Genomic DNA, 25,820 nt, shown 5'->3' with positions numbered 1-25,820 from the left:
ACCAACAGTTACCAGCCTAATGAAGAAAAGCCATACAATCATATCAACTGATGTAGAAAGAGCTTTACACAAGATTCAATACCCATTCACAAAAAAAACTCTCTGAAAACTCGGAATAGAAAAGGAACTTCCTCAACCTGAAAAGCAGCATCTACAAAAAACCTACAGCTAACATATACTTCATCGTGAAAGACTGATGCTTTCCCCTAAAATCAGGAACAAGACAAGCTTGTCTGCTCTCACCACTCCTATGCAATACAATACTGGAAGTACCAGCCAGGGCAGTAAGGCAAGAAAAGGAAATAGATTTGAAAGGAAGAAACAAAACTATTCATCACAGACACATTACAAAACCGAAGGAATCTACCAAAAAAACTCCGAGAATTGAGTTTAGCATGGTCTCGGGATACAAGATTAACCCACAGAAATCGACCATACTGCTACATGCTAACAATGAGCAAGTGGAAACCAAAATTAAAAACACAATACTACTTACTTAAAATTGCTCCAAAAAAAAAAAAAAAGTCTAGCTATAAATCTAGCAAAACATGTACAGGATTATTATGCTGAAAGCTACAAAATGCTGACGAAAGAAATCAAAGACAACCTAAATAAATGGAGAGACACACTGTGTTCATAAACTGAAAGACTCAACAAAATAAAAATGGCAATTTTCCTCAAATTGATCTATAGGTTTAATGCACTTCCTAACAAAATCCCAGTAGGTTTTTTTTATAGATTCTAAATTTTATATAGAAAAGAATTTGAGGAGTTAAAGCAATTCTGAAGAAGAATAAAGTTGGATGCTACATTTTAAGACTTACTATACAGCTATGGGGAAACCCTGGTGGCGTACTGGTTAAGTGCTACAGCTGTTAACCAAAAGGTTGGCAGTTCGAATTCGCCAGGCGCTCCTTGGAAACTCTATGGGGCAGTTCTACTCTGTCCTATAGGGCTGCTATGATTTGCAATCGACTCAATGGTAACAGGTTTTATATAACTACAGTAATCAAGATGGTGTGGTACTGGTGGAAAGAAAGGCACAGATCAATGGAACAGAACAGAGAATCCAGAAAGAAACCGTCACAAATTCCGCCATTTGCTTTTTGACAAAGGTGCAAAAGTAATTTAATGGAGGAAGGATAGTCTTTTGAACACACAGTATTGGAACCGGACACTCACAGCTAAAAAAATGAACCTTAACCTAAACCTTCCACCTTTATAAAAATTAACTTAAAATGGATCATAGATCTTTATATAAAACCTACAGCTGTAAAAAGGTTTAGAAGAAAACAAGACAAAATCTTTGAGACCTAAGGTTAAGCAAAGAGTTCTCAAGACTTGACACTAAGTGGCACAATCCATAAAAGAAAATATAGATAAACTGGACTTCATCAAAATTAATACATTTTGCTTTACAAAAGACCCCATTTGTAGTATGAAAAGACAAGCCAAAGATCAGGAGAAAATATTTGCATACGACGTACTCAACAAAGGATTTATATTCAAACTATATAAAGAACTCTCTAATAGTCAGAAAATAACAAAATCCAATTAGAATATATACAAAAGACTTGAACAGATCTAGGATGAGATGCCAATACACAACTACTATAATGGCTAAAATAAAAGGCTGACAATACCAAGTGCTGATAAGGATGCGGAAAACCTAGATCTCTCATGTACTGCTGGTAGGAACATATGATAGTACAGCTACTTTGGAAAAGTTTGGCAGTTTCTCATAAAGTTAAACATGTATTCTCCACACAACGCAGTAATCACACACTCCTGGGTATTTATCCTAGAGAAATGAAAATGTATTTTCACACAAAACCCTGTATACAAATGTTCACAGGAACTTTACTTCGATAGCTCCGAATTGGAATGATTAAACAAACTGTCGTACATCATACAATGCTATATTTGTCCGCATTGAAAAGGAATGAATTATTGCTATACTAACAACCTGGATGCATCTCAAGGGCATTATTCTGAGTGCAAAAAGCCAATCTCAAAAGGTAATGCACGATCCCATTTATAGAACATTTTCAAAGTGACAAAATTATAGTAATAGAGAACAAATCAGTGACCCAGGGGGTACAGTTGGGGAGAAGGAAGGTGTCACTATAAAGGAGTAACATAAAGAGTCTCCTTGTGGTGGTAGAATAGTTCTACATCCTGGCTGTGATGGTTACACGAATCTATATACATGATACAATGTCACAGAACCACACACACACAAATACCAATAAATAAATAATGTTTTCAGAAACGAGGAAAAAAAGAGTACATCAGATCATGTCTTAAAACCTTTCAGTGACTTCCTTTCTCACCCTGAAGAAAATCTGAAGTCCTTCATGGTCTGTAAGACCGTATATGAAAAGTACCTCTCCCCTCCTCCACACTCAGATTTGATCTACCCTCGCCCCCTACCTCAGTCAGCTCCAACTGCACTGGACTTCTAGATGTTGGAACATTGCAAGCATGCTCCCACCAGATACCTTAAGGTCTCTGCATCTGCATCTGCATAAAAAGCAAAGTCCTCTTTCTCCCTCCATACTAGTTACCAGCTGCCATCACGTCCATTCCAACTTACGGAGACCTCACGTGTGCCAGAATAAAACTGTTCCACAGGGTTTTCTATGGCTCATTTTTCAGAAGTAGATCACCAGGCCTGTCTCCTGAGGTGCCCCTGGGTAGGATGGAAATCTCTAACCTTTTCTTTAGCAGCCCAGCAGATTATCCGTTTGCACCACTCAGGGACTCCTCTCTCTCCATGTTTTTGTTGTCATTATTTGTCGCTGAGTCAATTCTGACTCAGGGCAATCCCATGTGTGCAGAGTAGAATTGCTCCAAAAGGTTTTCAGGGCTATGACCTTTCAGGCGTAGACTGATTGCCAGGCCTATCTTCTGAGGTGCCTCTGGGTGGGTTCAAACTGCCAACCTTTCGGCTAGTACCGTATCTTTACACAAATAGCCCATGTGTTGTACGTTTTTCCAATCATGCAACCCCCACATGTAATTTTCAAAAGCACGCTATGCCAACCTTTTTTACATGTTGCTGACTTCAGCTGACACTAAGAAGACATAATTAATTAGAATATGAAATAAGCAGCCCCGGTGGCGCAGTGGTTGGTTAAGAGTCAGGCTGCTAACCAAAAGGTAGGTAGTTCTACTCTGTCCTATAGCGTTGCTACGAATCAGAATTGACAGGACAGCAACAGATTTGGTTTTGGTTTTAACATAACTTAATGGTTTCACACTTAAGACAATCTCGTAAGGTTTTCACATTCAACTGTTGAGCTAATGCGCTATAATTATCAACTTAAATAGAAACAAACGCAGTTCTGATTGCTTATTTTCGATTACGAGGGGACTACCAAACTTGATCCATGACTTCTTGACCATTCATGGCTTATACCTTTATTATATAATTATGACCAAAAGCAATAAGAAAATGAACAGAATATAATTTACCTGTAATATGGGAGGACAAGTGAATGAGGCCGAAATTCGTTTCTGGAAATGTCACAAGACATGTGCAGTACACACATGGGCACACCACACCAAAACATCTGCAGCACCCAGGGACTCCCTCTCCCTCCACTGCTGTTAGGTGCTGGCAAGCCGATTCCGACTCATAACCCCATGTACAACAGAACGAAACACTGCCTGGTCCTGTGCCATCCTCACAGTCATTGCTAAGTCTTGAGCCCACTGTTGCAGCCACTGTGTCAATCCATCTCGTTGAGGGTCCGCCTTTTTTCGCTGACCCTCTACTTTACCAAGTATGATGTCCTCTTCCATGGGCTAGTTCCTCCTAATAATACGTCCAAATTATGTGCAACAAGATTGGTTCATTCTTCTGGGAGTCCAGGATATATTCAATATTCTTCGCCAACACCGTAATTCAGAGGCATCAATTCCTCTCCAGTCTTCCTTATCCACCACTCATTAAGGTTCCCTCCATAGAAGCCTTAAAACCAACAAACAGAACTCAAACATCTTCCTAACCTAGTTACTCCTTCCTCCTGGTATGTCTTTGCATGGCTAAACGGCAAACACCACTATGCACCACAAAGCCAGGCGTGTGTACTCTTTACCTCTCTTTATTTCATATTTGGTATTCTCTTTTCAAATCTGTCACCTACTCTTAATTACCCCATTTTTGCAACCTTAATTCAGGTCCTTATCAACTTTCAAATAGATGGTTATAAGGCTTGCCCCTCCCACCCAAGCCTGCCTCTTTTCTAAAGTACTTTCTACACTGCAGCCAGAGAGATCTAAAATGTTAATTTAATCAGTGCCTTCCAGCATTTATAGGATGAAGTAAAATCTCCTTTGTATAGCATACAGTATGTTCAGTGTCCGTCTTCTTTCTAATTTTCCACCTCTCTTCCTATTAATCCATCACCAGGGGCTAATGCAGTGCTTAACCACCCACATCCTTTACACGTGTTCTCCCTGCTTGAAACGGCCTCTCCATCCCCAACTTGTACCTTTCTTCCTTGCCTATCTGACTCACACTCAGATTAGGTGTCACCTTTCTTATGACAATTTCCCTGCCACATCCCTTCTTCCCTCACTGAGTCAGACACTCTCTCCTGTAGACTCCTAAAATGGTTTTTGCAACCCTGTCACAGCATTTGTCATAGCATGCCATACTTGTTCGTATACACGTTTCTTGAGAACAAGAACACATCTTTCCATCCCCTTCACCCAGCAAAGTACCTGGCACACAGTAGGAACTCAAAACTATTGGATAAGTGAATCAGATTGAAAACCAAAGAATACAGAGATGAGACACAACGGAAGAATGAGTTGGGCAATATTTCTTGGGTTAGCCGACTATTCTACACAGATGTGTCACTGAAGACCCATGAAAGAAACTCCTGGAATTTCCTATAAAAACGGAAGTACTCATTCTTTAGCTTACTTCGGTTAAGATTACCAGTTCAATTCTCCCACGAACCAGGTAACTTTCCCAAGAGTAATTCTTATTCCACTCTCAGAACTAAAGCAATGACCCTGGACAGTCATCCATAAGGGCATGCCACTGTTAATGAGGGGAAAGTCTCATGAAGAGAATGAGGATGCCTCACTTGGGCCAACCAATCATCTCAGCTAGAAAACATTCGAAGGACACAAAAGCCCTACTGATATGTGTCAATACATTTTCATATGTAAAAATAGCAGAATCACTGTAAGTAGAAATGGAAATTTCCTTTTGAAACCTTCATTTCTACTTGTTTATTTTCCCATTTCCTAGAAAATCACCTACTCTGGTCACTAAAGTGACAAACAGTACCTCAGTCAAGTAAAATGAAGGTACTTGTGAACAGTCACAGTTACCCTCAATGCAAATACACAGAACCTGTATATCCAGCAACTTTTATTTGACAATGATCTCTTAAGATATTTCCTTACACATTTTCTCTCCTCAACTGTAGTAACTATTTAACCATGATGCCTACACACATCTGCTTAAGTTCTAAAAGGCAGACTCCAATGTTTATCGGGTCACGAACTGCCTTTTAAAAATTAACCAAGCATACAACCAAACACCTCATGGGATTTGGTTCCCTGATTTGGAGGTTTACGGTATTGTTTCATGGAACATCCCAGTTAATTGGCCCAGTAACTTTTTTTTTTTTGGCCTAATAACATGTTTATGCTTCTGTTCTACCTCCCAGTTCGTTGCATAGTGCCTGGGGTCTTAAAAACTTGCAAGCAGCCATTCTAGGCACAACATTTGGTCTGTATCTACCTGGAGCAACAAAGGAAGAAAGACAGTCAGGAACAGGAGGAGAATATGGATGTGTGGCTAACTGCCTCCATGAACAACTGCCTCCTTTGCCATGAGACCAAAAAACAGGATGGTGCCTGGCTACTGTTACCTAACATTTTGGTCAAAGATTTCATGATCGTAAGGGGAAAAATGCAGAGAAGAATTTCAAATTCTCACGGACTTCAGACTTCCTGGAGCCATGGAAGGCAGATGAACCCCTGAGACCAATGCCCTGAGATAATCTTTACATCTTAAACCAAAAATTTCCCCTGAAGTCGTCTTAAAACCAAATAGTTTAACTTAACTAGTAAAAAAAAGGCCTACCTCTAGCTTTATGCTCTCTTAAGATCCATCTATATGTGATCAAATTTACAACAACAACTCAAAAAAGATTAGATGGGAACCTTAGGGGTAGTGAGTTTATGTTAATGAAGGAGGAACACCTCAGATATGCAGGATGAGAATGGTTGCACATCTTGAAGAATATAATCAATGTCACTAAATTGCACATGTAGAAACTTTAAAGAGAGAGAGAGAGAATGTTGACTGATTGTGATAAATTTAACTAATGCCACTGAACAATCTGTGCGCACACTGTCAAATGGGAACCTAACTTGCTGTGTAAACTTTCACCAAAAACTTGATAAAATATTATTAAAAAAAAATTAACCAAGCAACTACACCACAACTTGTGCTCCATGGATTAGAATGGAACACATAATTTGTTCTGAATTCTTTTTAAAAAGCAACAATTTTCTTGCCTATATTACTATCTTCTCTATAATTACCTTCCAGTGATGACTTAGCCATCAATAAAAACCTATGATCAAGACATACTAGTATGAATGTATCAAAGACAGAATAGTCCATAGAATGTCAAGAACAAGGAAGCAAGTATCTACGTAATAGGCTTTATACCATAGGTTTGATTATTATTAACTTTTAAAGGGAGGTTTCTTTCATTTAAATTTTTCTGCCATCTATTATTGACTTTGTTGCATGTAAACTGTTTCAAATGTGAAAAAGCAAAATTAATTTGCTGACCTAATTATTACTGGCATTAAATGATCCAACTGAAAGGATTTGAAAATCTGTTAATTAGGTTTTCAAAATAATGGTATTTGATCAAAACGAAAATGAAATGTTTGTCTCACACACATATAAATAATTCTTTACATTACATGTTGACTTTGCTAACAGCAATACTACCCAGCTATAAAAACAAGACTGAAAAAAACCAAAATGTACATCACAATTCTTTCTGCAATAATAACATGTCATATATCTGATGATTAACAGCTGGGTCTCCATCCCTATTTGACATCTGGCTTTATTTCACCAACTGCATAAAAACTGCATGTGTATAAGACTGAAGTATTTATTATCTCTAAGATTAGAGATTTCACATATACGCCACAAAATATTCTAAAACACACTTAACAAAATGATGGCAAAATTTTCTTTTCTTTTTACTGTTTCAATTACACAAAGTGCTTTCATATTTCAGTAATAAGTTATTCGTATTACTACAATACCAAGAAGAGTTCTGGAATTTACTGAGTGATCAATAACTACAAACTGTATTATTAATTTGTTAAAATATGATCATTTATACAAATAGCATTTAAAGCTAATTGTTGTTGCTGTTGTTGGTTCTGTGGAGTCGGCACCGCTGATCCACAGAGTGTTCTTGGTTATACTCTTTACAGAAGCAGTTTGCCAGGCCTATCTTCCACAAAGGTGCTGGGTGGGTTCTAAGCGCCAACCTTTGGATTAGCAGCCAGTCACAAAGAGCCTGCACCACTCAGGCTCTTTGATACTACTTAGTAGAGCAATATATCCTACAACAATCATATCAGTTGCACTCAATGGATTAAGACAAAAACCTTTTAGAAAAATCAAAGCAAAAGGCAATCCCAGAAACAAACACACACACATAAAACATGTACTACACATAAAAGACACTCAGTTAATCAAGTGGTAAACACAGGGAAAGAGCACCATTTCCCTTCTGAATGTAGAACATGGACATAGAACAGAGTATTATCAAAATAATGGAAAAAATGCTAGTTAGTAATTTAAAACAGAAAAAGAACAAGGATCATTTTACATAAAGTGCCACAAGTTTTATGGTATTCAAATTTAACTCTATATTTGAGATGATTAAAAATCTGATCCTTTCCAATTTGCTAATGTTTTTCCTACAAATGAACTAAATTATAGGGTCGCTATGAGTCAAAATCAACTCGACGGCAGTGGGTTTGTTTTTTTTTGGTTTTCTGCCAACACCACAATGTGAATTCATCAATTTTTCTGTCTTCCTTTTTCATTGTCCAGCTTTCCCATGCATATGATGCAACTGAAAAGACTATGGCTTGGGTGGGCTGCAGCTTAATCACCGAAGTGACATTTTTGCTTTTCAACACTTTAATGAGGTTTTTTTGCAGCAGATTTGCCCAATGCAGTATGTTGATTTCTTGATTGTTGCCTCCACGGACACTGCTTGTTGATCAAAGTAGAATGAAACTGTTGATTTCAACTTTTTTTCCATTTACCATGATGTTATTTATCGGTCCAGTCGTGAGGATTTTCATTTTCTTCACGTTCAGGTGTAATTCACAGTGAAGGCTATAATCTTCGATCTTCATCAGTAAGTGCTTCAAGTTGTCTTCATTTTCAGCACACAAGATTGTGTCATCTACGTATTACGGGTTGTTAATGAGTCTTCCTCCAAACCTGATGCCGTGTTCTTCTTCATACAGTCCAGTTTCAAGGATTATGTGTTCGGCATAGAGACTGAATACCATGCAAGGTAGGTATTACTACATGCATTTTTTTTTTTTTTTTTTTGAAGAAAAGCTCCAGGCTCAATGGGTTTAAATGATTAGCCTAAGACCACAAAGCTACAGTTAGCAATAGACCTTAAATTTGAACTTGGCTCATTTGACTTTAAAACGCAGGCCTTTTCTTATGACACCTCACTGACTCCCAACATGGTAAAATTAAGGTATTTGTTTAAAGGGTGAGGGAGGGGGAGGGCAACTATAAGTTAACAAGGAGGCTCCCGCAAAATCAAAAGTAATTTGAGGGAATTAAAACCAGGTAAACTTCCTTCAACTACTATTTTCCCAGTTCTTATCAGAATTACTACTTTTGTTGATTTCTCTGACTAAAAAAAACTTGCCTGGTGTGAGACCATGTTTTGCAAGGTCAGGCTACTGATTTCAAGTTTTCATTTGCATTGGCAAATATTTTTCTCTCATTGACGGCAGATGGAAAGTCATCCCACTGAATTAGCACTGGTACTGCAAGAATGAAACAAGCAGCATCTTCGGCCTGACTGGCTGGCAAAGCTTGCAATATGATCAATCTTGCTAGCACTAGAAAACAAAAGGAATTTTCTTGACTATAAATGCCAGAGGAAAACTTTAGGTTAAAACTAAAAAACAACAGTATTTAGTAATTCAGATGAACGTACTGTTAATAAAGGAAAGAGTAAGTAGATTTACTAATCAATAAGTATACTTTCATAGATTAATTCTTCTGAGTAACTGTATTCTTAACAATCAGCGTTCACTTATTTCCACCAAAATCTCTGCTAAGTTTCACATGTCTTTACTCTTGCCTTCTCTCTTTCTGCAGAACCTTTCCAACCTCTGCTTTATTATTTGGCTTCCGTGACTAGAAATCTGAAGTACTGGTACTAGGCCCGTTCTGTTTTTCGTAAGTGAAAACAAGAATGCCATTTTCTTTAACAAGGCAATTAAAATACTACAAATTCTTATACTGCCGTCATGTGTTGTACCTGTTTGTGGATAAATCAGACTTCCTTTCTGTAGTCACTCAAACTGACACCTTGTAGTAATGTTCCTTTTCAGTGGTAGATTTTTGTTATTGTTCAAAATAAGCAGACAAGCAAAACACCACAAGAGTATCAAAGTATTCAATTGTACATATTTCTATCTCATTTCCAAAACAGTATTGTGCCATAATAAATCTGAATATAAAGCAAGGAAATTTGTTTCTATACATCTTTGTGGGGAATTTTTTAAAAATTCAAGAAATATTTTGGGTAAACAACTAAAGGTCTTAGAACTAGGCAGAAGTCTTAGCAACTCTAGGAAAACTAGAATTATTACTCTTTAGGCAGAGCATAACTTGCCACAGAACAGGAAAAAGTCAAGATTTGAACAACTGAAGAACAGTTACTGTTAAGGCGTGGGTGGGTTTCTTTTCTGTGAAAATACCAGTAACCCCCCTCCAGGTCACTGAAATCTAAGTAAAGGAGCCGTTTAATTCATAAAACCAGTACAAATCTACTGTTTCACTGAAGTTGTCTTAAAGAGATAAGATAAACTTGTCCTGTAACAGTTACTTAAGAGCATATAATTATGCACAGAATTATTTTTTTCTGCTCTTGCTTTTAAAAACTGCTGTATCACTTTTTACTTTGCTATCAACAACTGAATAGAATAGGTTAATAAGCACTAATCTGGCTGTGAATAACTGGTTTCTTCCTTTCAATTTCTAGGGTGTTTTTTCAAATTTTTGGCTGGTTTCAAAAATGGCATTCAGAAAACTGCATGACATCCTAGGCTGCTTAGAGTTAGAGATTCAAAGACTTCAGTCCAATGTAGCCTCCTTTCAGACTCAGGAGGTGCTTAATACCAAAAAGGTTTGTAACACACTAAGAACCTTTCAGCATTTAACATGCAATCTTTCTTGAGCTGCTAACTACAAGCCAGGCACTGTGAAGAAATGGCTGTAAGGAAAATAAGTCATGGTCTGTTCTTGAGAAGCTCAGTTTGGTGATCCCCCAGTCTACAAATGAAAAACAAGTGTTGCAATTTCAATAGCCATTCAACTCTTCCTTCAGAAAATTCACTCAGTTTGCATTGTTTTCTTTCACCTTTATTATAGAGTCCCTTAATCTTTGTAAATTCTTTGAATTATCCCTCTTCACCCAATAAAGGAATAATAAATAATGGCAAAATGATCATTTATTGAATATTTACTATGTGCCAGGCACTGTTCTAAATGTTTTACATAGATTGGAAACTTAAACAACGTTGGTTGAAAATAACACAATATTGGAGTCCTGGTGGCACAATGGAGCTCTGGTGGTACAGTGGTTAAGAGTCTGGCTTCTAACCAAAATGTCAGCAGTTTCAATCCACCAGCTGCTCCTTGGAAACTCTATGGGGCAGTTCTACTCTGTCCTATATGGTCACTATGAGTTGGAATCAACTCGATGGCAATGGGTTTGATTTTGTCTTTTTGGGTGACACAATGGTTAAACGTTTGCCTGCTAATCAAAAGGTTGGTGGTTCAACCCCACTCACTGGCTCCATGGGAGAAAGACCTGGGGATCCCCTCCAGTAAAGATTAAAAAAAAAAAAGATTAGAGCCTAGAAAACCCTGTGGGGGCAGTTCTACTCCATCGCACAGGGTTGTTTTGAGTTGAAATTGACTAACTTTGAGTTGAAATCGACTAACTTTGAGTTGAAATCAACTAGACAGCACCTAACAACAACAGTTTGTCAAAAATCTGAGGTCCAGACCATCAAACTATCAGACAAGACACCACATGTTCTGTCTCTAGAAAAAGGAAGACTGTAGATTTACTTCTGACATTACACTGACTAGACAGATAACGCGTATGGACTCTTGAGAAGGTCCTAGTGATTTAATTCACAATTGTGTTTTAATTACTCTTCTGCTATTAGACAAGACTACTTTAGTTGTTCAAATGAACTGTATATTAAACAATGTACCATACAATGCTACAATAACTTCTTGGAAGGGTCACCAGCTTCAGCTGTGTTTATTTTATAGAACTCCAGAGTGGCAATAAACAAACAAAAAGGTTACAATTTACAGACCTCCACTATATATCAGATAATTTACATTACAGATATAGCTTAAACACAACAACCTTATATTAATCCTCATTTTACAGAGAAAAAAACAAGCTCATAGCAGCAACGTAATTGGTTCCAAATCACAAAGTTAGTAAGTGGCAACCAGGATTCAAAGCCAGGGTAGCTGACTCCAAAATCTACTGAGAAAGCAGCTTTCTTAAGTACTAACAATAGGAAATCTGTTAATTGAAATTCCAGTTTCTAAGTACAAACATAAGAAGCCCTGGTGTTTCAGTGGTTAAGTGCTCGCCTGGTAATCAAAAAGTCATCGGTTTGAACCCACCTGCCACTCCATGGTAGAAAAATGTGGCAGTCTGCTTTCATAAAGAGTACAGCCCTATGTAATCGGAACTGACTCAACAGCAATGGATGGGAGTACAAACATATTCGAGTTCCCAAGAATTATGAAGTATATTCTTAACCAAAGACAGTTTTATGTACAGGACAGTTTTTGCTTTTTGAAACCAAGGATAACACCCATTATGCAGTTTTCAAAAGATCAAGCATGTAATGTCCATTCCCCATTCCAGGTACTCCCCCCACCCCCCCACACACTACATTTTACTAATTTCTTACGTCTTCCCTCACTAGGATATAAACTATATGAGGACAGAAATTCTTGTCTATGTTATTCACTGCTGTATCGCCAGCATCTCAAGGAATGTCTGGCACATAGTAACTACTCAGTGAAATTAATATTGATGAAAAGCTTAGAACACAGTAGGCATTCAATAAACACTAGTTCCTTTCTCTTTTCTTGACTGGGCAGGGTAACACTCCCTTGATACCAAATTCTGAACTGGAATAGATGATTAGAAATGTAACAGAATTTCTTATTAAAGTTTTACACTTAAGATGTAAAAGGCAAGTCAAAAATAGTCATATTCTGCCTAGCATCATCGGGAATAAGAAACGAAAAAAAAACCAAACCCGCTGCTGTCGAGTCGATTCCGACCCATATCGACTCATAACGACCATAAAGGACAGAACAGAACTGCCCCATAGGGTTTCCAAGGAGCGCCTGGTAGATGTGAACTGCCAACCTTTTGGTTAGCAGCCGTAACTCTTAACCATTATGACACCAGGGTTTCCTCAGAAAGAAGGGGTCTACAAAAATTAAATTTTGAGCGAATGTACTGTTAATGCCAAAACTTTAGTCAATTTTTATACAGATCCTTTTATTAATATTAAAAGCCACAGTTTTACTTTGAGGCAATTCTGACTTGGGTCTCTTTTTGAAACATCAACTTCTAAGTTGACACTTCTCACTGTGCTTCTTTTAACAGTAGCTCTTTCTTTTTCTAAGGATTAGAAAATTAGAAACTAAGCATATTCTGTAAAATGAGTCAAAAAAAATCCAGGTTAAAAGTCTAAGCAAAATGTCTAACTTCAGTGCAGGAGCTTGGTGACTGTAATTGTGCCTTGGCACCTTTTTGCTGGAAGGCTAAAAGTAAGTAAAGTACTACTTACTAAGCGTGCTGTTTTGAGAGATGGGATACTTAAAAAACAGAGAAACTGACAGCCATTCTTAATCTCTAGCTATTTGGTTATTGAGATCAGTCAACTTCAGTGATTAGCTCAAAAGAATGCAAAAAGTACAGTACCTGGAAACCGCTAAGAGTACTCACTCAGCTTTTTAGCTTTCTGAGTAAACAAGTGTCCTTCATTTTTTAGGATCAGAATGATTAATTAAAAAAAAAAAAAAAAGTCAAAATATTGTTAAGTATATTGGAAATAAGAGCCAGAGACAAATAAATCTAAATATACGTAAACTGAAATTCCATATAATTTTAGTCTCTAAATCCTTACCATCTTAATACAGAGTTTTTAAAAAGATGACATATAGAGACTGTCAGAGCCTATCAAGATTCAGAGCAAATCCCTCGGTACAGTTTATAATATGATCATTTTCCTGCGCTTGGCAGCCACCACTAACCACATCTCCATATTCCTAACTGCCTAAAATGGTGCATTTCATCCTCTATCAGCTTCTTACCCCCATCACCTCTTCTCATTACTGTTTTGTCCCTAATCTTCACACTTGCCTCTGTTATTATCTCATAATCCTTCTATTTTAGAAAGTCTTGATATTAGCTGGTCAAATAAAGACGACATAAGTGAAACAAAGGCTAGGTGCTACTACTGTTCTCCTTTCGGGCACGGGAACCTGGCCAGGTGGAGCTGTAACTGAATTTGTGAACTTTATATATTGTAAAGATTATCAAGAACTTTTTTTCAAAGCCTCTATAACAAGGCAAAAATTTCCTTCTAAAGCATGTTAATGATCAAAACAAAATATAAACTTTTAGTCTTGATCTGTTTATGTAACAAAAAAATGCTGCTGTAGAAAATCGAGTCATTCCTCAAAGGCTTGGGGCATATACGTAGAGTAAAATATCTACCAATTCCTCAAACGTAGTACGTTCATAAATACATACATACATTTCATTCTAAATACTAACTTAAGGTAAGAATTTTCTTTTCAGAACTGCAACTCTTCAGAAGTAGAATAAGTGTCAGTAACACAGTGTCTGTCAAGACATAAGACTCATCGTGTTGAGACATTTACCAGGGCACACTGTGTTACTGACACTGAAGAAGCAATGCTCAACACACAGCTGGGGATCTGAGCGGTGCCTATTTAACTGTGCAGTTTTAAAAACCCACTCATTTCATTAGATGTAATCACTGCATATAAATCTTATAATACCCTAAGCTGAAGGCAACACTTCTTTCCACTAAAGAGAGGACCAAATATAGGTGCTACTTCAACCAAATGGGATTGATTTAAGTTAAAATTTATTTTTCAGAAAACCTGCATCAAATGACATTCCCATCACTTACCCACTTCGTAATTAGGTACAAAAGCACAGGTTCTACTTATGAGACAGTTCAAAACACTCTCCACGGCTGTCTTTCGCCAGTGTTCTTTTGGGAATACTTTTAAACTCAAGAAAATTTATTCCATGCACCCAAAACAAAAATGAAATAATGGAATATATCCAGTGGGTGACTTACTAATCAACACATTCAACTTTCAGTTCGATTCTTTAAAGATTTAAAATGTAAGCACCTTTTATTAGGAACTGATTAGATTTAAGGGGAGGGGGGAAGTGGAATTTTCTATTTTCCTGTTAATACACTGATAGTACCATCATTCAACATATTCATTCTATACCCATTTTTTAAAGACAACAGGAGTCTTTTTAAACTAACTTGGTCCTAACCTAGCCTGTAGCTCATGTACTTGACAGTTCTTTCCACAGCTTCTCTAATTAAAGTGCTCAGCCTACACCATACACTAAGATGAAAAGTTTAAGTCTTCCTTTATTAGAAAATGCAATGGTTTCAAAATTTAAAATTTCAAACTGTCAAGGATTAAATCATCAGGATTTCATTGTTACAAAGAATTTAAAGGTTATTTTTAAAAAGGGATCAATACTCTGCTACTGTACAAAAAGAGTGGCAAGTAGTAGTGTAAAAACTGAAAGCAAAAATTCTATTCCATACCCACCAAAATTCCCAGCCAAAATCTAAAATTGCAAAATGAGCAACATACTCTTTTGAGTGAGCTAAAGGAGAAACTAACTCCTTTTGTAAGACGTGAATCGACCTGACCCTAAAATTTCACACTTTACAACTTACCTAAAACAGACAAAATGGATGCAAAATTGTATTGCCTTCCTGTTGCCTTGAATACGACCTTAGTGTTCAAGAACTTTCCAATGAATAAAGGCAAGGAAAAGAGCCTTCGCACTGGAGACCTAAATTTCATGAACTACTGAAAAACCCCTGTGAGGCTGCAAATTCCCTCCCCTCTCCTGGAAACCCCTCTTATCAGAAACATTTGAAGAATTTCTCCCCAACAATTAAGCTGACCTCAAGAATGGAAACCTAACATCTCAAATACACTATATATGGCCTGAAACATGGCCCAACACATAAATACAAACTCGCACGGTCTCTGACACTTTGGTATACGACTCTGCCTGCACAATCCCACAGCGTCAGCAACAGAAAGATCCACCTGTCACCTGTTCAGCAACACCAAGAGACCCTTCAGCCTCCCTGCCTCAACCATAATCTTCGGGTTTGAGGTTCACCGGTCAGAAAACTAGAATTATCCTTTGAAATCTTGGGGCCACATATTCACAGTTGGGGTCGCTCCCCACTTCAAAGAAGGCTTCGGAAAGCCAAGATTGGAAAGGGAACGATGTTCTCCACCCAACCCACACGTAACCCCCTTCTGTGTCGCCCCCCAACACTCCCGCCCCCGAGGCCTCTCTATCCGGACCTCGGTTCCCAAAACGCAGTTTCCCTCCCTCCACCCCCAGATCACACATGCCTAAGGGGCGGGTCAGGGGCATGGGTGCAGGCAGGGGCCCACTCCACCCCTGGCACCCTCCCCCACCCGGGGCTCTGCCGGCACTCGCCTCCAATGAATCTCCCCCTCCCCCTCCACACTCACTCCCCGGAGCCCAGGCCCGACCCGATGCTCCCCACCCCCACCCGGTTTTGAGGACCTGGGGGCCCCCCTCTCTGCCTCGCCACTGGGGGAAGGAAAGAGGCGGAGGGAGGTAGAGTGAGAGGAAGGAGCGGGCGCCCCGCAAGGGCCTCGCGAGTCTGCAGAGCCCCTTCCAGACGAAGGAGGGGTGCGGGGAGCCGCAGGGAGAGCCGGGTCTGGGGAGCCCGCCGAGGCCCGGCAGCGCTGTCCGCTTACCCTTCGCCGCCGCCGCTTCCCCCTCCTCCTCCTCGGCCGCCGCCGCCGCCGCCTCTCCCACTAGGGCAGCCGTCTCCACCGTCGCCGCTGCCGCCTCCGCCACCACGGCCGCCGCCAGCGCCGCCGCCGCCTCCGATTCCACCCGGCAGGGGGGACACCTCAGCCCTCCCTCCCTCCCCGCTCAGCCCCCTCCGATCGGCCGCCGCCGCCAACTCTCTCCGGCTGCTGCCGCTGCCGCCGCCGCCGCCGCCGCCGCCGCTCGTGGCTGAGGGGGAGGGGAGGGGGCCGGGCTGGGTCGCCCCGCCGGCGGCTGCAGCAGATCAAAAACGATGGCTGGGTGGCGTCGCCGCTCCCCGATCCTCGGCTCCCTGCCTCTGCCCCCACCCCCCTCGCGCTCGCCTGCCCTCCCCCCACCCCCCCAGCTCTTGCTCGCTTGCGCCGCGGCTCCGCCAGCCCAGTCCGAACCAAAATACTGTCACACAATATGGCGGCGCGGCAGCCGGCAAACACCGCGAGATCTGCGGCCGCTGCTGAGGCGGCGGCTGTGACGAGGCCTCCCCCAGCCGGGCGGCAGGGGAGCGGCGCGGCGGCGGGGCGCGGGGATGCGCTTTCTCCGCCCTGCACCCCTCCCCCGGCGCTTGCCCAGACTCCACGCCCGGCTGGCGGAGGCTGCAGGGAGAAAGCTGCCCCGCGGCCGGAGACGGGCGCGGGCGCCGTCGGGGCCATGCGGAGGGGGCGCCGCGCCGACGGCCGGGGCGGAAAGGGCCGAGGTCCTACTGTCTTATCTCGTGCACCCACCCTGGGGCTGAGCGGGCTGGGTGCAGGTTTTTGCCCCCGGAGGGACCGACATTCTTTTGGGCTGAAAAAAGAAAGGAATTCCAGCTCTCCTCTCAGGCGCACGTCACGGAGGGGCTCGTCCCATCCGGAAGCGGGTGGCGGCGGCCGCGGGGTGGTCGGCAGGGACGCACGGGGTAGGGGCCGCGGACTCGGGGCGGGGGGCGGGCCCGACCCCGCGGCGCAGCGACAGCCCAGCGCCGGGGCCCGGCCAGGACTACCGAGGGGAGCAGGTGGGCCCGCGGCTGGGGCCGGGCGGCAGCGGGGGACACACCCCCTTGGAGCGGGGCCGCGCGAGGCAGCCGGCGCACGGGGTGACCCGCGCCGGACGCCGCAGTCGTCCGAGTGTGCATGAGACGACCAGGAAGCCTCAGCTCTCGCAGCTTCGAGACTTGAAGAAACCGTGGAGCGATTTGTTTTCTGGGGCTCTCGGAAAAAAAAAAAAAAAAAAAAAAAGAAGTGTTGCCAGAGCTTTGTTGTTTCGGTTTTAATTGCAGGTTCCTAGAAGTCCTAGAAGCAGAGCCAAAGACACTGACTTTAGGGGGAGAAGCGAAGAGTTCAAGTTTCTATCTCCTTGAAGAAATACTGGTTTAATTTCCCCCTAGGAAAAAAAGGTTAACAGACAGACATTTCTCACGATATAAAATATTTATTTAAAAACTCTCGCAGTTTCGTGGTATCCAAAACACTACGGCATTCTTCTGTCCCTGTCCAAAATGTCCATATCCCTGCCAATTTCTTCCTTGAAACAATTCTTACTTACTCCCCAGAAAAATCCTGAAGGACTATTTTTATTCTTCCATTTCCAGCATGAGAACTCATATAGTGAGTGCTTTTTAAAAATTTTTTTTAAAGCGTCTTTTAAGTACAGCGTTCTTTTCTACAGCTTAAGATACTTTTCCCTCATCCTTTAAAAACACCGGAAGTCATGGGAAAAAGCAATTGAAACACTGTACCAGTTCCAAAAGTGCTTAGATTTACATTTTCGTAATTTAAATATTTCATCTCCATTGACTCATTAAGAAAAGTAAATTAGGATATAAAAAATGGAAACACCTTATAGTTCTAATTTATTCATTGGTAATACATCACTGAACCTTGAAGCTTTACAGTAGTCTTCTCTGAGGCATTATGCCCATAATGATAAACAATTGATGAAATGATTTTAGATAACAAATTGAATCCATTAAGTAAATTGCACTTGTCTTTGAAACTCCTATAAATCACAGAACCAATAACTGCTTTTGAAATGGTACAATTATGTATTTTATACAAAAATACTTTCTTTTAGAAATTTATGAAATGTGTATGTACAGATTTTAATATAAATGTGTTTTTTTAAATGTGTGACTATAATAGGTGTAAAGATGAAGTGTAAGAAACAGTGAGTGGCAGAGAAAATGTATGTAACGGAAAATGTATGCACCAATATTGAAGAGCATTAACTTGGATTTAATCGTGAGGCATCAGACAAACCCAAATAGAGGAAAATTTTATGAAATAACTGGCCTGTATTCTTAAAAAACTGTCAATGTCACAAAAGACAAAGACCGTAGATTAAAGGAAACTAAAGAGAGACATGACAATGCAAAATGTGACCCTAAACTGGATCCTTTACTGGAAAAAAAAAAAAAAAACGTGGAAATTGATGAAATTGGGATATGAACTGTATATGAGATAAAAGAATTGTATTAATGTTAAATTTCCTGAATAGAAATAAGATATCATCATTGTACTATATTCAAGAGTCTTTTAGTCTAGTACTCTCTTGTACAGTACAGTGGCCAGTAGCTACCTCTATTTCAATTAATTAAAATAAAAAATTCAGTTTCTCAGTTGCAGTAGTCACATTTCGAGTGTTCAATAACCTCATGGGGCTAGTGGCTACTGTAGACGACAGCAGAAGTAGAATATTTCCAGTGTCACAGAAAGTTCTAGTCAACAGTGCTAATAGCACAAGGTACTGTACTATATAAATAATATCAATAAAGGTAGATCATAATAGATACCATAGAAGCTGAGGGGAAGGAGAGATTAAGATTACTTTGCAGGGGTGGGAGTTGGGGAACTAGGGAAAGTTTCAAGAAGATTGCAGGTAGGTAGAGGTGGAGCAAGAGTATTTCAGGCAGAGAAAACATGAAAAACCAAGAAAGGGAAAGGCATATTTCTGTGTATTTGTAACAAGTGGCGTAACGGATTGAATTGTATCCAGCAAAAAGATCTGATGAAGTCCTAAACCCCATACCTATGAATGTGACATTGTTTGGAAATAGGGTCTTTGATGATGTTACCAGTAAAGTTAACTTGAGGTCCTGATGGGGTAGGGTGAGTCCTGATCCAATATGGAGTGACTCCTTATATAAGAGAGACAGAAGAAGAAAGCCATGTGAAGATGTATCTACATGCCAAGGAACACCTGGGGCTACCAGAAGCTGAAAGTGTCAAGAAAGTATCTTCGCCTAGAGCCTATGCCAATACCCTGAATTCAAACTACTAGCCTCCAGAGCTGAGACAATAACTTTGTTATTTAGAGCCACCTACTTTGTGGTACTTTGTTACGGCAGCCTTAGGAGACAAATACAAGTGGTATGTAAAGAAGGCTAAAAGCCTTAGGAGACTAATACACATAGTATGTGAAGGAGGATAAAACTCTGTTGCTGTCTAATCAATTCTGACTCATAGTGACCCTATAGGACAGAGAAGAACTGCCTGTAGGGTTTCCAGTGGGTGGGTGGTAGATTTGAACTGCCAATGTCTTGGTTAGCAGCTGAACGCCTAACCACAGTGCCACTGGGGTTCCACAAGGGAGGATGGGGCTGTGTAAAACCATGGATTCTGAGCTATTATGGTCACTAATGGTCTTTGAGAAACCCTGGTGGCATAGTGGTTAAGTGCTACAGCTGCTAACCAAAGTGTCGGCATTTAAATCCACCAGGTGCTCCTTGGAAACTCTGTAGGGCAATTCGACTCTGTGCAATAGGGTCGCCATGAGTTGGAATCTAGACAAAAGGATGATCAAATATTTCTGTTAAAAAGAAAAAAAAAAAAAAACAGTTGCCATTGAGTGGAAATAGTTCTTTAGAAGTATACTCAAAAAAAAAAAAAAAAAAAAGCCGCAGGTATATGAAATGGACTAGAGTGGATGAGTCTGAAGTCAGAAAGACCAGATAACATTTCAGTAGCCCAAATGAGAAATAACGGGGTGTCGATATAGAGTGTTCTATTAGTAAAGACCACCACTCGCCTGTCAGTTTGTTGTACTGTGAAGGCTTACATGCTGCTGTGATGCTGGAACCTACACCACAGGTATTTCAAATACTAGCAGGGTCACCCATGATGGGCAGGTTTCAGAGGAGCTTCCAGACTAAGACAAACTAGAAAGAAGGACCTGGTGATCTACTTCTAAAAAAAAGTGACCAGTGAAAAACCTTATGAATAACAACAGAATATTGTCTGATGTAGTGCTGGAAGATGAGTACCTCAGGTTGGAAGTCACTCAAAATACAACTGGGGAAGAGCTGCCTCCTTAAAGTAGCCCCCATTGGCTTTGAGTGAATTTCAATTCATAGCGAGCCTATAGGACAGAAAACTGCCCCATAGGGTTTCTAAAGAGCTGCTGGTGAATTTGAACTGCTGACTTTTTAGTTAGCGTCTAAGCTCTTAACTCCTATGCCACCAGGGTTCCCCTCAAATTTGAGTGGATCTTAATTACTTGTATGGAGTAAAGCTTTTGGGACCTTCACATGCTGATGTGTCACAACTCAAAATTCTTCTGAACAGCTGCAAACATCCATTAATAATCAAAACATGAACTGTTAAAGTATGAATCTAGGAAAATTGGAAGTTGTCAAAAATGAAATGGAATGCTTGAAGATAGATATCCTAGGCATTAGTGAGCTGAAATGGTCTGGTATTGGCTGTTTTGAATCAATCACAAGGTCTACAATGCTGGAAGTGACAATTGAAAAGGAACAGAATCACATTCGTCATCAAAAAGAACATTTCAAGATCTATCCTGAAGTACAACGCTGTCAGTGATAAGATAATGTCCATATGCCTAAAGGAATACCAGTTAATACAACTATTATTCAAATTTACTCACCAGCCACTAATATCAAAGATGAAGACATTAAAGATTTTTGCCAATGATTGCAGTCTGAAATTGGTGAAAATGCAGTCAAGGTGCATTGATAACTACTGGTGATTGGAATTCGAAAGTAGGAAACAAGAAGGATCAGTAGTTGGAAAATATGGCCTCGGTGATCAAAATCACACTGGAGGTTACATGTAAGAATTCTGCAAGACCAACGACTTCTTCATTGCAAATACCTTTTTTCCAACACCATAAATGATGACTATGCAAGTGGACCTCACCAGATGGAATACACAGGAATCAAATACACTACATCTGAAGAAAGAGACAATGGAGAAGCTCAATATCATCAGGCAGAACAAGGCCAGGGGCCAACTGCAGAACACACCATCAAATGCTCATATGCAAGTTGAAGTTGAAGCTGAAGAAAATTAAAATGAGTTCATAAGAACCAAAGTACCACCTTGAGAATGTCCCACCTGAAATTAGAGACCTTCTCAGGAATAGATCTGAAACATTGAACGCTAATTACCAAAGACCAGATGAGTTGTGGAGTGACTTCAAGGACATCATACGTGAAGTAGGTAAAAGTTCATTAAAAAGGCAGGAAAGAAAGACCAAAAATGAATGTCAGAAGAGACTCTGAAACTTGCTTTTGAATATAAAGTAGTTAAAGTAAATGAAAGAAACGATGACATGAAAGAGCTGAAGAGAAGAATTCAAAGGGTAGCTTGAGAAGACAAAGTATTATAATGAAATGTGCAAAGACATGGAGTTAGAAAGCCAAAAGTGAAGAACATGCTTGGCATTTCTCAAGCTGAAAAACTGAAGAAAAAATTGAAGCCTCGAGTTGCAACACTGAAGGATTCTATGGGCAAAATTTTGGACGAAGCACGAAGCATCAAAAGAAGATGGAAGGTAGCTAACAGACATATGAGGAAACGTTCATGATCATTAACCATTAGAGAAATGCAGATCAAAACTACAATGAGATTTCATCTCACTCCAACAAGGCTGGCATTAATCCAAAAAACACAAAAGAATAAATGTTGGAGAGGCTGTGGAGAGATTGGAACACTTCTACACTGCTGGTGGGAATGTAAAATGGTACAACCACTTTGGAAATCACTTTGGCGCTTCCTTAAAAAGTTAGAAATGGAACTACCATACGGTCCAGCAATCCCACTCCTTGGAATATATCCTAGAGAAATAAGAGCCTTTACACGAACAGATACATGCACACCCATGTTTACTGCAGCACTGTTTACAATAGCAAAAACATGGAAGCAACCAAGGTGCCCATCAACAGATGAATGGATAAATAAATTATGGTATCGTCACACAATGGAATACTACGCATTGATAAAGAACAGTGAGGAATCAGTGAAACATTTCATAACATGGAGGAACCTGAAAGACATTATGCTGAGTGAAATTAGTTGCAAAAGGACAAATGTTGTATAAGACCACTAGTATAAGAACTTGAGAAGTAGTTTAAGTTGAGAAGAAAACATTCTTTTGTGGTTATGAAAGGCGGGAGGGATGGGGGGTGGAAGAGGGGTATTCACTAATTAGATACCCGGTACCTACTTTGTGGCATCTAACCACTAATTTAGATAGTAGATAAGAACTACTTTAAGTGAAGGGAAAGAGCACACAATACAGGGGAGGTCAGCACACTTGGACTAAACCAAAAGCAAAGAAGTTTCCTGAATAAACTGAATGCTTCGAAGGCCAGTGTAGCAGGGGCAAGGGTCTGGGGACCATGGTTTCAGGGAACATCTAAGTCAGTTGGCATAATAAAATCTATTAACAAAACATTCTGCATCCCACTTTGAAGAGTGGCGTCTGGGGTCTTAAATGCTAGCAAGCAGCCATCTAAGATGCATCAATTGGTCTCAAGCCACCTGGATCAAAGGAGAATGAAGAACACTAAGGACACAAGGTAATTATGAGCCCAAGAGACGGAAAGGGCCACATGAACCAGCAACTACATCATCCTGAGACTAGAAGAACTAGATAGTGCCCAGCTACAACCGATGACTGCCCTGACAGGGAACACACAGAGAACCCCTGAGGGAGCAGGAGAGCAGTGGGATGCAGACTCTAAATTCTCATAAGACCAGACTTAATGGTCTGACTGTGACTGGAAGGATCCTGGTGGTCATGGCCCCCAGACGTTCTGTTGGCCCAGGACAGGAACCGTTCCCAAAGCCAACTCTTCAGACATGGATTGGACTGGACAATGGGTTGGAGAGGGATGCTGGTGAGGAGTGAGCTTCTTGGATCAGGTGGACACTTGAGACTATGTTGGCATCTCCTGCCTGGAGGGGAGATGAGAGGGTGCAGGGGTTTAGAAGCTGGCAAAATGGACACGAAAAGAGAGAGTGGAGGGAGAGAGCAGGCTGTCTCATTAGGGGGAGAGTAATTGGGAGTGTGTAGCAAGGTGTATATGGGTTTGTGTGTGAGAGACTGACTTGATTTGTAAACTTTCACTTAAAGCACAATAAAAATTATTAAAAAAAAAAAAAGAATACTGATAGAGAGTTCTAGTGGTATAGCTGTGGCCTTAGCCACATGTGGAAAGTGTTGACTCAGTTCTATAACCCACGGGAGAGGCCTGTGAATCCCTGGGTGGCAGGACTAGAGATAATGTCAGACAGCCAGGAGGAACTAAATCACCTCTTCAGTACAACCTCTAGTTTTCAAACTGAGGCTGGGGAGCCCCAGAGCCTCCCTGAAGGAACATGAGACCTGACCTTGGTTTTGGTGGAAGCTGGCCTTGCAGGGCACTCTTCCTTCTCCCCAACTCAGTCAGAGCTGCTTTGCTTTTCTATATTTGCTTTTACTGTATTCAGTTTTTATATAAGATCCCTTCCAAAGAAGAGGGGGTAGCATCAGTGAGCATTAGAATCACAAACCATCCACATCAAAAAAAAAAAAAAAATCAATTGCCCTCAAGTCGATTCCGACTCATGGGAAACCAGTGTGTGCATTCCATAAGGTTTTCAAGCCTGTAACCTTTCGGAAGCAGACCGCCAGGCTTGTCTTCCGAGGCGCCTCTGGGTGGGTTTAAACTGCCAACACAAATGGGTATGTACCACCCAGGGAGAGCTCTGTTAATAATTAGCTGTGTGACCTGGGAAAATCTCACAACTTCTCTGAGCCTCAAGTTTCTCATCTGTAAAATAGGAACCTCACGGGATTATTGTGAAGATTTAATGAGATAATGCATGTAAAAAAGGATTTGGCCCGCATCATGCTAGCATATGGTAAGATATGACTAAATATTGATTGTGGTTGTGGTTGTTGTTATTTTAAAGTGTTCCATGACTGACGACAGTTTGGAAACCACTATCCCAATCCATCAAACATAGTGCCACCTATAAGGTGTTCCCTGTCTGGTGGAGGACAACTGTGTATTGGAGCTATAGGAAAAAGTTTGGTCTGATGGCTAAAACTTGACCCCATTCTAGAGAATTCCTCAGTCAGGTGGAAAGAAAGTCACTCCCTCCCAAACCCCTCTGATACACACACAACCCCCTTCCTATCAGACAGCCCCTCCCAGCTTACTTACAGAGAGGCGGAGTCCACAAGTGTCCTCCTTCTTTGTTACCAGGAAGGCCTGGCCACAATGGCCCTGCTCCATCTTGCTGACATTAGGGCACGCTGTCAGGATCCAGTGGCGAGTCTTCAGGAAGCAGCTGCTCAGGACCACCTCAATTTCCTGCAGTTGGCAGTGTAGGGTCACTGTCCCACTGGACAGTTCTGCAGGAGGATAAGAGGCAGAAGATCTAGATGGTGCCCGACCACAACCGATGACTGCCCTGACAGGGAACACAGCAAAGGACCCCTGAGGGAGCAGAGGAACAGTGGGATGCAGACCCCAAATTCCCATAAAAAGACCAGACTTAATGGTCTAACTGAGACTAGAAAGACCCCGGTGGTCATGGCCCCCAGACCTTCTATTGGCCCAGGACAGGAACCATTCCAGAAGCCAACTAGTCAGACACGGATTGGACTGGACAATGGGTTGGAGAGGGATGCTGGTAAGGAGTGAGCTACTTGGATCAGGTGGACACTTGAGACTATGTTGGCACCTCCTGCCTGGAGGGGAGATGGGAGGGTAGAGGGGCTTAGAGGCTGGCAAAATGGACACAAAAAGAGAGAGTGGACGGAGGGAGTGGGCTGTCTCAGCGGGGGAGAGTAATTGGGAGTATGTAGCAAGGCATATTCAAGTTTTTATGTGAGAAACTGACTTGATTTGTAAACTTTCACTTAAAGCACAATAAAAATTATAAAAAAAAGAAGACGGAAGAGATACAGACTCATTGTACCAAAAACAATTGGTCGACATTCAACTATTTCGGGAGGTAGCATATGATCAAGAACCGATGGTATTGAAGGAAGAAATCCAAGCTGTACTGAAGGCATTGGTGAGAAACAAGGCTCCAGGAATTGATG

The 25,820-nt window shown here is 41.0% G+C and overlaps 1 protein-coding gene across 2 annotated transcripts in view; it reads right to left on the bottom strand.

Moving 5' to 3' along the window:
* TAB2 (TGF-beta activated kinase 1 (MAP3K7) binding protein 2) overlaps positions 1–16,542 on the bottom strand; it is an 85,966-nt gene extending 69,424 nt beyond the window's left edge. Inside the window, exon 1 of one of the 2 annotated variants that reach the window (XM_064291955.1) lies at positions 16,430–16,542. The gene's annotated coding sequence lies outside the window, so the exon portion shown is untranslated. The remainder of the gene's footprint in view (positions 1–16,429) is intronic. The other variant, XM_064291946.1, reaches the window with a different exon arrangement.
* Between the last annotated feature and the right edge of the window lie 9,278 nt (positions 16,543–25,820).

This window comes from Loxodonta africana, chromosome 1 (genome assembly GCF_030014295.1).
Source record: "Loxodonta africana isolate mLoxAfr1 chromosome 1, mLoxAfr1.hap2, whole genome shotgun sequence".
In the NCBI taxonomy this organism is placed as follows: domain Eukaryota; kingdom Metazoa; phylum Chordata; class Mammalia; order Proboscidea; family Elephantidae; genus Loxodonta; species Loxodonta africana.
This window is presented reverse-complemented; position numbering and strand designations above follow the sequence as displayed.